Genomic DNA, 13,399 nt, shown 5'->3' on the forward strand with positions numbered 1-13,399 from the left:
AAGGACGAATAATTCTGTGTAAATTGTTGACTGATAAACCGCAAAACTACGTTAAACAATATTTTAAAGGACACTCAATTTTGACACCAAGGCTACGTGTGTTAGCTACTTTGATACAGTTGTTCCTATTTTTATGAACGTCTTTTTCATCGTAGTAAATTGTCCTAAATTTTTTAATATGTTTTATCTGAAATAACTAGGTACTCGCGTCAGTTAAATAAAACACTCTTTTGTATCATGATTATATAAATTGCACCAATGTGACAATATGGGTCTTGCAAATTGAATATACAACTTGCTTTTTTAAATCACAAAATCACTTTCCTGCCGATTTTTGAAAGGTCATAAATGATGAACGCCCATAATTAAACATAGACAAAAACTCAGACGAATAAAAAACATATGAAAATAGTCTGATATTATAATAGTTTGACATTTGTGAAGCGCACCTTCGCATCTTCGTTTGTTTTCATTAGTATTTACGGGCGGTTGCCAAGACTTTTATGCCTCACGACACGATCACGATTTTGGTAGTCCTACAACCATGTTGGAACGTTCTATACCTAGTTGTAAAGTGATGATTTTGTCATCACTGCTGGAAAATTGATATATTTCTAGACGTTATTTCTAGTAGATGAAAGGATTGGTCTGGATTGATTGGTGATTTCATTTTGAGAATAATGGGTGGGTTCCATAGAAGACGTGTAGGGACAGAGCTATTAACGTTCATCATCCTCTGAACACCCGTATTTTGGCGTACTACTTTCTTAGATGATTATAGTTCGGCCATTCAGAGAATGCGTTCCTGACACGTCGCGATTGAACTGACGACGTAACTACATTCATTGATTATTGATATAATAATGTTGTTTTAATGCTCCTCAATTGTTAAAACGGTAAACAACCAGCAAAAATATTTTTATCGTAACTGCAACGCCATTGCAAAGTTACGTCGTCAGTTCAATCGCGACGTGTCAGGAACGCATTCTCTGAATGGCCGAACTATAGTAAGTAGAAAAAAAGATCAATTGTAACGAAATAAGTTATTAGAATAAAATTGAGTAAAAAATCGTGTCGCAAACACTAAAAGCCACAATTTTCTCACACCTATGCACGTATGTGGTTTATTTTAAATTCAGGGCCGACCACTGCTATAAAGTTCCAAATGATAATTAGGATAAAGCATTATGAGCGCATCACTACGATATTATATTTGTTGAATCAATTACTATAGGAAATAGATTAGAGAACTATTAATGACATTTCCTTGACATTTCGTAGCATCAATGACGAGTATGTAGTTCTTGAACATATCGTTATTTATTATCATCTTAAAACTGTAGTACAGATAGCAACAAAATATTTAATACGGATTGGTCTTCTTCTGTAATAATATTATAAAGAGGAATCCGTTTTTGCTTTGTACCTCGTATTATATTGTTGTATATTTTATCCCGGTACAGGCAGAATTTCCCACAGATTTTTTCATGAAAATGAAATTTTTCCTTTAGAAGTTACTTATAGTAAAGTGATATTTTTTATTTCAGTGTCAAAATAACTAGGAAACAAAAAAAAGTATAATCTTTTAACATACACCTAACTACAAAAGTGTATTCATATAACTATGATAGGTATTTGATGAACTGACTCGTTCGTTCCAGATGTGCGATATTTAAATTCTTCTTTTTTAACTACCTATGTACAAATCTGGTATTTGAAAACCAGAATTTTGTTTTTTTTTTATGGTTTTTTAAGTATTGATCCATAAGCGACCGGTGCGGTCTTATATTAAAATTGTTATAGGAAAAAAACATTCCATTTAATTAGTTAATTTTATCTACAAAAGGGTTATAATTCATATATAATTGGAAATCGTACCTACGCGTTATTTTTAATTTCCTAATATAAAAAAAAATACTATTATCTGTATTATGAAATAACGATTAAGCTTTTAATATATTTAGCAATTTAAAATAAATGAATTTAAAAACGCTATATATGTTACCGTAAGATTACAAACATCGTTAGATTACAATCTATCTCGAGAGATTGTAAACTGTCGAATTATTGTGAACCGTAACATCTGATTGCAATTTAACGCATTATTTTTCGCTATATTATAATCTATCGATGAGAAATTGTCAAATTGTCAACTGTCCGAAAGCTCTCTCTGATTGGTCAGTCTTTTTGTAAGATCGACCAATCACGACCAGCCGTTCTGTTCCTATGGAGTTCCCGTAGAGTTAGGAATGAAATAGAGGTGTCAGTTAAATAAAATAAATGCTCTTCAAAAATTCTTCAAGTATTAAATTTATATAAAAATAACTCTTATAAAAATACAGTTAGGTATTTTGTCTTCAAATACAAACTAATATTTAAAAATAAAATAAAAGGGGTGCTAATTAAACAGGCTTCTTTTTAATATCATTATTCGCCCCCAAAAATGTATGTTGCCTTCTAAATTACTAAGTCAGCCACAATTAATAAAGCGTCGAGCATCTAAATAATACTATCTTAGCCACGAGTTATCTTCCACTCTGAATACAACTCAGCATGATGGTTATTTTTTTGCATCTAAATTTGTAGCATGCATTCTAACAGTAAACTTCTTAAATACTATTAAATGACATCATAAAAATATTTATTTACCTTCTAATTTTTTAACTCGTACCTACTGAGTTTTTTGTTTAAAATATAACACATCCCATATTAATTGACCCAGCATGGAAGTAAGCATGCAACATGCAGCAAGCACAACTTCTGTCACGGCTCCGGCGGTCCCATGCGAGCTTATCGTCGCAGATGGTTTTCACGCTCACCACCGCAGCTTCGGCTTGCTGGCCGGCAGAGCCGACCAGCCTCAGCCGCGGCGGCGAGCGCTGAAACTACCTGCGCCTCAGCTCGCAGGCCGCCTCGCCCCTCCGCGCCTACGCGGTTTTGAATTGCACTCTAGGGGTACGGCAGACAAGACTACGTGGAGTCGGTTTTGCAGCGATTCGTTTTCGTCACTAACTTCAATTTTTAATACAATTTTTAATTGTGTGTAATTTGAGTCTTAAAAATTAAGTACAATTTTTGATTTTATAAAAAATTAAACCGTCACTTATTTTTGCACGTCAAAGAGCTGTGACACCGGGAGTTGCAAAGAACATTGTCTTTTTTGACGTTCTACCAATCAGCGCGCAAGATGCATTCCGTTCTACGCCAGTTGACAATTTGTCCGCTCTACATCGCTCTCGATCTTACAAAAAGACTGACCAATCAGGGAGAGCTTTCGGACAGTTGACAATTTGACAATTTCTCATCGATAGATTATAATATAGCGAAAAATAATGCGTTAAATTGCAATCAGGTGTTACGGTTTACAATAATTCGACAGTTTACAATCTCTCGAGATAGATTGTAATCTAACGATGTTTGTAATCTTACGGTGACATATATAAATCTAAAATAATGAATAATCTAGTAAAATAACAATTAAAAACAAATAAATATTAACATTTTTGTTGTTATGTTGATCAAATTATAATCTTCTTAATCATAATCGGTGACCTACCGATTAACATAATGAGCAGCAACTTAATTATTTTAATTATTTTTCCTATAAATTGTTTTTACAAATTTAATTTATATACTTATAGAGTTGTCCTTGCTTACCGTTTTATACAATCATTTGTCAATTTGTCCGTGTAAATGAGTTAACCGTGGCTTTGATATGCGGTGGGTAAATCACAAACTAATTTACTTATAATGATTTAGCTTAGCTTAATCGATTTATGGGCGGAAATAAGAAAAAAAAATTGATTTATTATAAGGGTTTTTTCTGTGGTAAATGGTAACATCAGTGCTACTATAATATGTATACCTACTATATTAAAAAATTAAAGCGCCAAGTAATAGTAAGAAATATTGAAAATTCGAGAAAATTATGTTCGCCCTTTATGAAATTGTCAAACAATAAATTCAAGGCTTTTGGAAAAAACCCACTAGTACAAATAATTCCTGTCAGATGACTCCGCCCTGACATCTGTGGACCATAAGAGTGTCTGCAATGAATTTTCCACACTACTATGTAAATGACCGTTAATCCTGATTAAACTGTTCTGGAACATGAAATTCATAGAATTTTTTTAATTCTAAACTATCAATTAGAATGTTATCTTAAGATATCAAAGTGAATTAGCACAGGCTATACCAATTTTTTTTTATATAAGTAGGTACACAGGTATTACGCATTACGTATTAACGAATTAGTTACCAAACTATTTCATATACTTATTATTTTGACATCAACACTCAAATATTGGGTCGGACGTCACGTACACCACGATCAAATAATGGCAATCAATTAGTAAATAAGAGAACAGTGGCTCGCATACATTAGATGATACATACGAAATATTTGTAAATATTGTAATATTTAAAATAATAATGTAGACCGCTATATAAATAACAGTACGCGCAATATTTTTTTAATCAATTTTTCATTTTTTCCATACACATGCGTTATTGTTTTTTTTTTAATAAGTGGTAATATTATCGGGACACCCGTCACGGAAGCTCGTTTAATCCTAAAGTAAAGTATTGATTAGCTTGTGTTATGGATGCTACCTTAACTGATAAACTACAAAGTAATAATATCGGGAATCGAACCCGAGACCTGTTGGTCAGCAGTGCGGCATGGTGACCATTACGCCTACTAGGATGTCAACTTCTTAATACTATAAGTACTATGTGGTACAAGTAAAATATACCTATGTACAAGGAAGATAAACAACTTGAGACACACTGGCACTCATCTAAGTCCATATAAGAATGAAGCTATTTCTAAAATGTCACGACAAAATGTCACACATTGCAACTATAATTATATTATGATTATTATATTTACATTGTTAATTTAATTGTGTTTATTTCCGCGTAGAATACTAGAGCAATTGATGACCTTTCAAAAGATGCATTAGAAAATGTCATGTCACGAAAGTGCAAGAAGTCATCGCTTGTAGTAAAGAAACCTTTTAATATTATTGCTTCGGATAAAGTCCAAAGTGCGTCTACGTTTTTGTGTACTTCCTTATGTACTCTGTCACGTATTTCCTTTATACCATGCAGTACTGTTCTTATGTAGGTACTCCCCTATAGGGTCCCTATGGAATACGGTACAGAAGTATATTTTTTTATAAAAAAGGCACCTATATTTAGTATCTTCGATCAATTTAGTGACATTCCATCCAACAAAAATGCCGAGGCGGTTATAATATACTCGTATATAAATTAGTATAAAATAACAGTTGGAGGCGTTACTCTGTTATATTCTTTCAGTGAAAAACAGTTTAGCGTTCTATAAGCTGTAAAAAAATGGCTAGAATTTCAATATCAATGCAAATCCGATTAACCTTCACCATAGCAAATCAATAAAAATAATTTGACCACATTCAATACTGGCTACATTCCTCCGTGATCTATAATCTAAATCATTCCGTGAATTATGTCTTCCACCTTGGTATAAACGATGAGTATATTATTTAAGTTCTATACGTTATACTATGATATATTGTACTATTTACATAAACTAATATATTGACCTGCCAATCCCCATGGGCTATTTACGATGTATAAATCAGTTGTAGATTTGTTTTGATCAATTTGAATAAGATTTTTATCGGATAGTCACTATGACTAGTGCTTTTGTTTTATTAAAACATCCGTTTATTAAATGTTTTTTAAACAAATTCAGAAAATACAAGGCATTACTTCAAGCGTTCTGATCTTTTTCATCATCTCATCTGCCGAGCCTTTTCCCGAGTACCTCTACATTTATTGGGTCGGCTTTCAGTCTAGCCCGATGCAGCTGACTGCCTATCTAACCTCCTCAACCCAGTTGACCCAGGAACATGATACCAGTCTTCAAAATCGGTTATCAGAGTTTCTGGGCTTCTAAATACCAGTAACGACTATCCAAAGGTAAACAAATTAGACCCGGGCTCACAATTAACACGTTACACATTTTAGTGAAATAGATGATTCTCAAGAAAACATTATTTCAAGGCCTACATTATTTCAAGGTCTTGAAAACCTATAACACTACGTTCTATCACCCTATAAACTAGCCCTATAAATTACCACATTCCTTCAAGGTCACATTAGCACCAACGTGATCAGCATAGTCCACATTCCTGCGGCATCTACTAACATATGTTGGTTGCCGGTATGTCTGTACTCGTTGCGACATTTGTCTGTACATGAGACATCCTGTCACGCGCGTTTTGTATGCATAGCTTGCATTTTCAGAAGTCTTTTGTTGAGAGGAAAATTCGTTACAATCTTGTAGATGTGCTTATAGTGAGACGATGGCAATCAATCGTACTGTATGTATGTAGGTAGGTAACATGTAGCTGAAGTGACGATGATATCCTCCTAGCCGATTGTAGGCTACGGCGACTGTTCTGATCTACGAAGATTAGCCAACTGCGCAGGATATATTATAGGGCACAAGCACTTGCTTGGACACAGGTCACTATTCTTTCACTCTCATAGCCCGATGGGACGGTAATCCGATACCACCGGAGAGATTCATGTGTGAGACCCATCGCGGTCTACAATGGGCCAAGATTGCTCCCTCATTAAGTGAACTCAGATCATACTGAACAAAAAAGCGGTCATGTATATTTTTAAAAGTATTTTTCTGCTTAGGACTCTGCCTATTTACTAATATACAACTCCAGAAGTTTTGTACTTTTTCTTCTTCTTCCTCTTGCCCTGTTTATTTGGGTCGGCACAATATGTCTTAATCTTCCATTTTCCCTTTGTTTTGTACTATGAACAAAATTTAAAAACACAACCTTTTAAAAATTTTGAAGATTTAAAAGTAAAGGTTTACTAATAGGCTATTTTACAAGCATTTTGTATTCGGTACAAAAATATATTTTTTATTGATATTGAACTAATTTGCCGTGCCAAGGTCTACTAATGCTTGCTTGCTATACAAATCATGTGAATTTGGTATTTGTTGACACTTGAGCCACGCTTGCACAAGAGCATCCCGTGTTACGCATTCGATGCGATTATAGTTATTTACTACGTTAATAATGTTGAATGTCAGTATGATTGTTTTATGAGTTTATTTTATTAAAACATTATGTTTTAATGTTTGTAATCTGCAGTTTAATTTATATAATTAATCTTTCATTATCTACGTGACTTTGTTATTACTAATGTAACAATCTTCTCCATTTGATGCCTTAAAGTAAATTTCGGTAAAATCTGTACCTACTTACTCAAGACTTTGATTATTTTTTTGTTTGTTTGAACATGCTAATCTTAAGAACTACTTACTAGAATGATTTGATTTCTGTCAGATAAGGCTATAGGCAATTTTTTTATTTAGGTGCTTGGAAAAGTTCCCGTCATTGAAACCGCTGACTGAAGCTAGTGTATTATAAACCATATGTGTGTAAAACATTTGCCGATATAATATTGACCTCATTATTTTTAAAATCTCATATACAGGGTGTGTCGTTCACAATCACATTAAATCCTATCGCATATACTTTATGATATTCTATGGCAAATTGTAAAAAAAATAACCTAATCCATTTAGTGGTTTAACCACAGGAATCATTTTTCGTTTTTATAATTTACAACATCATGTGTAAAGCAGAGATAAAGTTAGGAGTATTGAATGTTTTGATCAGTTGACAGCTGTCAGTTTTCAAGGGAGAATTTCAGTTGTTTGTAATGACTGACTTTTATATGGTGTTCTAATTTTCACACAATTTTATTTTATTAACTTTGAAAAATGAATTATTTTATTTTTACGATTTTTTCTTCTTTCTTTGTTTTAATCGATATACATATATTAACCAGTATATTAACGCATTTCATTGAATGTGATTGTGAACGACACACCCGATATTACAAACATTCTTTACCAAACTCGCACTTATCAAATTTATTTTTATTATCAAATTATCACATGAATTCAAAGTCAAATTTTAAGTTTTGTCAATTTGTGTGTATGTGTGAATATAGTGTCAATGTTTTTATGTACTTGTAGTTCGTAAATAAATAACATTCAAGTACAGTTTGCACATAAAGGTATCAAACGACCCTTTTTATGACTTAATTAATTGTTTTAGCTATTAACACTTCTGCTGACGGTATTTGATTGAAGGTTTTATTGATGAGTTTTGTAATAAATACGAAAATAGACCGAAATGAGTTTACCCGGATGCACCTAAATAGAAACTATTGCTTTAAATGGGGTACTGTTGCTTTTCTAAGATTGTATGTACTTTCTAAGTATATCTTAGACACCAATGACTGTGTTTCGGATGGCACGTTAAACTGTAGGTCCCGGCTGTCATTGAACATCCTTGTCAGTCGTTACGGGTAGTCAGAAGCCAGTAAGTCTGACACCAGTCTAACCAAGGGGTATTGGGTTACCCGGGTAACTGGGTTGAGGAGTTCAGGCAGGGCAGCCGCTTCTTGTAAAGCACTGGTACTCAGCTACATCCGGTTAGACTGGAAGCCGACCCCAACATAGTTGGGAAAAAGGCTCGGAGGATGATGATGCTTTAAATGTTGTGACCTGAGCCGCCTGCCAAACCCCCTTCTTATTCTGGTTGACTCTCTGGATCCTAACAAATCTCAAAGATGTGCAAATGACAGCAGGGACCCACATTTATCGTGCTTTCAGAAACCTGAAAGGATGCTGTATTTATTCATATTTTATTCTTAGAATTCTAACCACATACCTACAGATGATTGCAATACTCAATTAGGAAATCACACAGTAAGTATTTTTATTTCAAGTGTGACTTATTCAAATATATGCTACCACATCTTAAAATAATTAATCCTCAAGCAGGAAATTGAGCGTAACGTTATAAAAAACTGCTTATTTTTTCAGTTTCTTTATAATGCTAACACTTTTTTTTTCTAAAATCAATTCTAAACATCAGTAATACTTAATAGTATCTAAATAATTTTAGTGATAATTCATTAATATTGTGTGATACCTGTTAGGTTTCTTTTGAAAAGTAAGTTGAAAAATGCATCGCGATGCATCAATATGTTAATTACTGACGTATTTATTCTAAATGTAGATAATTAATTTACAAGGAAACGTTTACCTATGATGATCTTTAACAACAAAAGAAGAAGACATTAAAAATGCATTTTATATCCATTCCTTATGATTTTAAATATTAATGGTCGTAAATTAGAATTTTAAATCAAATAAAAATGAGAATGGTATTTTATCAAAGAATCAATAATCTAAAGAAGCAACAGTTTTTCTCTTGATTTTGTCGTAACTTTTTGCAATCTACCTGTCTGGAGGTTTTGATAAATTCTTCTTACACCCGAATAATAAAAAAAAATAATAATGTAGGCTATCCGACACCGAAAGATTTTCTGCCCTGGCTATAAAAATGTACAAATGATTTCAATTAAGAAACGAAAATGCGCGTACAAAACAGCCAATACCCCGGGGGCAAGCTATTACAATATCTAATGATGAAGTTTAATAAATAATGGCACATTCCTCTAAGATTACAATTAAGCCTATATCTATAGGCAAACAGACAACGCCGCAGGCAGAAGCAAAAATAAATACATTCGTCAAAACCAACCGATTAAATCGCTCATCACTTAACAAATAATCGATAATCATCTCATATCGAGTGACAGTATAATACTATTACGCCTACAAATAGATGTCATCACTATGTATCGAATAATCTATACATATAATAAATCTGTAAAAAAACTGTGTCTGTACATTGAATATATTAAAAAAATAATAATTGGGTGGGGTTTAGAAACAGTAATGGAGCACAACACCAAAAAAAAAAATTCTGTCTGTATGTCTGTATGTCTGTTTGTTTGTACACGCTAATCTTCCGAACTACTGAACGGATTTCAATGATTTTTTCTTTGTTGTATCATTATTAAGCCTGGTCAACATATAGGCTATAATTTATCTTCGAAACTTGAAGACCTGATGCAGAACTCCAACAGACCAATAAAACTATAAGAGATACAAATATGGTGCCGTGGCAAAAATTGTTTCATTTGATGAGCATTTTCAGCTGAGATAATAAATTTTAAGATCTGGAACACCTGATGTGGAACCCCAAGAGCCCAGCTTCTCTGTACCATATACAGGTATGACGTTTTAGCAAAAGTTGTTCAATTTGATAAGCACTTTCTATTGACTTATACAAATTGAAGATCTAAAACATCTGATGTGGAACTCCAGGGGCCGAGCTAGACTATAGCATATAGAGGTATGACGTTTTAGCAAAAGTTGTTCAATCTGATAAGCACCCTCTGTTGACTTATAAAAATTGAAGATGTAAAACACCTGATGTGGAACTCCAGGAGCCCTGCTAGACTATATGAAGCATATGAAGATAATGACGTTTTAGCAAAAGTGGTTCAATCTGACAAGCACTCTCTATTGACGCATTTTTCTTTTCTCTCTCACACAAACAAATAATAACGAAGATACAACAACGCTTGAATTTCGTGTTAAGTCACTGCTTAGTACAAATTTTACATACCTAGACGTGGCGTCACGAGCCCCCGCTCTCTAACTTTGTTGCGTTATATTATATTATATCTCATTATTATTTTGTATGTCTCTTCCCTTGGTTTAGAGCCCGCTTAGCTGACGAAGTGACAGGCGGGTTTTCACGTCGTTTCTTCATAAGCCCTAATGTCTAAACCAAGAGCTCTAAACCAAAATGCGGGCTCTAAACCAAGAGATCAACAAGCACGTACGACGCGACCTCCGGTGCTCCAATACTCTTGCCATTGAAAGAGCAATTGAGCTGAATCGGGGGTCAAAGGTGTTCGTACAATCTCTTGGAAGAAGCCACTTGACGAAGCTGACCACAACAAGTGGAGAAGTCGTTTCTTCGGTACCGGCAGTCCTTTCGGAAGTGGAAAATTTCTATGGCCGGTTATACGCATCGCATGCATCTCGACCTGATCCCGGAAATGAGGATTCTAGAGCCACATTAACACGCCATTTCACCGAAGACCTGCCAGAAGTCAGCAGTGGCGAAATCGAGATCGCTCTGAGACAGCTCAAAAATGGAAAAGCCCCTGGCGAGGATGGCATTACAACAGAGCTATTAAAAGCAGGAGGAAACCCCTTACTGGGGGAGCTCCAGAAGCTTTTTAATGCCGTCCTGTTTGAAGGGAGAACTCCAGAGGCGTGGAGTAGGAGTGTTGTCGTCCTGTTCTTCAAAAAGGGAGACAAAACCCAGCTGAAGAACTATCGACCCATTTCCCTCCTAAGCCACGTCTATAAGCTGTTCTCAAGAGTGATCACGAACCGACTTGCGCGAAGACTCGACGAATTCCAACCACCGGAGCAGGCTGGGTTTCGGAGCGGATACGGCACCATAGACCACATCCACACAGTGCGGCAGATTATACAGAAGACCGAAGAGTATAATCAGCCCCTGTGTCTAGCATTTGTGGACTATGAGAAGGCCTTTGACTCGGTTGAAATCTGGTCTGTTCTGGAGTCCCTGCAGCGTTGTCAAGTAGATTGGCGATACATCCAAGTGATGAGATGTCTCTACGAAGCCGCTACAATGTCCGTCCAAGTACAGAATCAGCAAACAAGGCCCATACCGTTGCATCGAGGAGTGAGACAAGGGGATGTTATTTCCCCGAAACTGTTCACTAATGCAATGGAGGATATGTTCAAGACGCTGAACTGGAAAGGACGCGGCATCAACATCAATGGCGAACACATCTCTCACTTGCGATTTGCTGACGATATCGTCATCATGGCGGAAACGCTGCAGGACCTACAACAGATGCTGAACGACCTGGCTGAATCTTCTCTACGCATCGGCCTACGGATGAACTTGGACAAAACCAAGGTCATGTTCAATGAACATGTTCTACCGGAACCGATTGCGATACACGGCGCCGTTCTCGAAGTTGTTCGGAAATATGTATACCTCGGGCAGACATTGCAGTTAGGTAGAAACAACTTTGAGGACGAGGTGAATAGGAGAATTCAGTTGGGTTGGGCTGCATTTGGGAAGCTACGTCGAGTCCTAACATCGTCGATCCCACAGTGCCTAAAGACAAAAGTCTTCAATCAGTGCGTCCTACCTGTCATGACTTACGGAGCCGAAACGTGGACACTGTCGGTACGGCTGGTTCACAAGTTTAAAGTCGCTCAGCGGGCTATGGAAAGGGCTATGCTCGGCATTTCTCTGAGGGATCGCATCAGAAATGAGGTAATCCGTCAGAGAACCAAGGTCATCGACATAGCCCACCGAATCAGCAAGCTGAAGTGGCAGTGGGCTGGCCATATTAGCCGAAGAACCGATAACCGTTGGGGTAAACGAGTTCTAGAGTGGAGACCACGCCTCGGCAAACGTAGTGTAGGACGTCCTCAGGCACGGTGGAGTGATGACTTGCGCAAGACGGCTGGCAGGAGCTGGATGCGAGAAGCTGAAAATCGATCTCAGTGGCGTGCACTTGGAGAGGCCTATGTCCAGCAGTGGACTGCGATAGGCTGATGATGATGATGATGTCTCTTCCAGACCTCGGGACTACAGAGTTCCGAATTTTTGGGAGGCAAACGTGGGGCCGAAGCCAACACGCTGAAGTCCTTTTGAGACAACTTTAATGAAATGGCGACACAAAACCGACGATTATCCTTTTATACACTATAGAAATGAATCCAAGGACAATCCCCGGTGGAGGTCGTTAAAAAATCAAATCAAATCAAATCATTTTTATTCTCAGGCATCAAAGGCCCATAGATAAATACCTTAAAACTAGCATACATAATATGATATACAAAATTGTTAGTAAATAAAAACTTAAAACTATGTTAGTAGCACTTCACTTATGCACTAAGTCACTGTGCGGTCCTGTGGCACTTGTCCGCGGAAGCGACGGAACACCACGTCCTGTGGCCAGAAGTTTTCGTCCAAGACGAGGTGCAGGAAACACGTCGGCACTCGCACCACGAACGCCTTGAAGTTGGCGTTATGGCGCGACTCCAGCAGCTGCACTCTCGGGGCGTACTTCAGCTTCTGACGCACGTACTCCACGATGTCCTCCGCCTTAGTGGTGTAGTATAGGCGGGAGATGTACACCGGGGTGTTCGGCTTGGCGGCACGAATTTTGATGTTTGGCTCAATAGGAGCCGTGCCGCAACGATTCTTGTTGTTTCGCTGACGGCGCTTCCTCCTTTGCACCGTAACGAACCCCTCATCGTCAGCCCGATTCTGTCCCTTTACTGGCACGGGTTTCTCCGTAGCATCAATTTTGCTACCGGTGACGCTAGCGTAGTCTCGACGTACATTTTGATGTTTCGTCGACGCTGCAGAAACGAGCAGCTGATCGAGCGGTG

The sequence above is a fragment of the Helicoverpa zea genome, chromosome 5 (genome assembly GCF_022581195.2).
Source record: "Helicoverpa zea isolate HzStark_Cry1AcR chromosome 5, ilHelZeax1.1, whole genome shotgun sequence".
Taxonomy (NCBI): domain Eukaryota; kingdom Metazoa; phylum Arthropoda; class Insecta; order Lepidoptera; family Noctuidae; genus Helicoverpa; species Helicoverpa zea.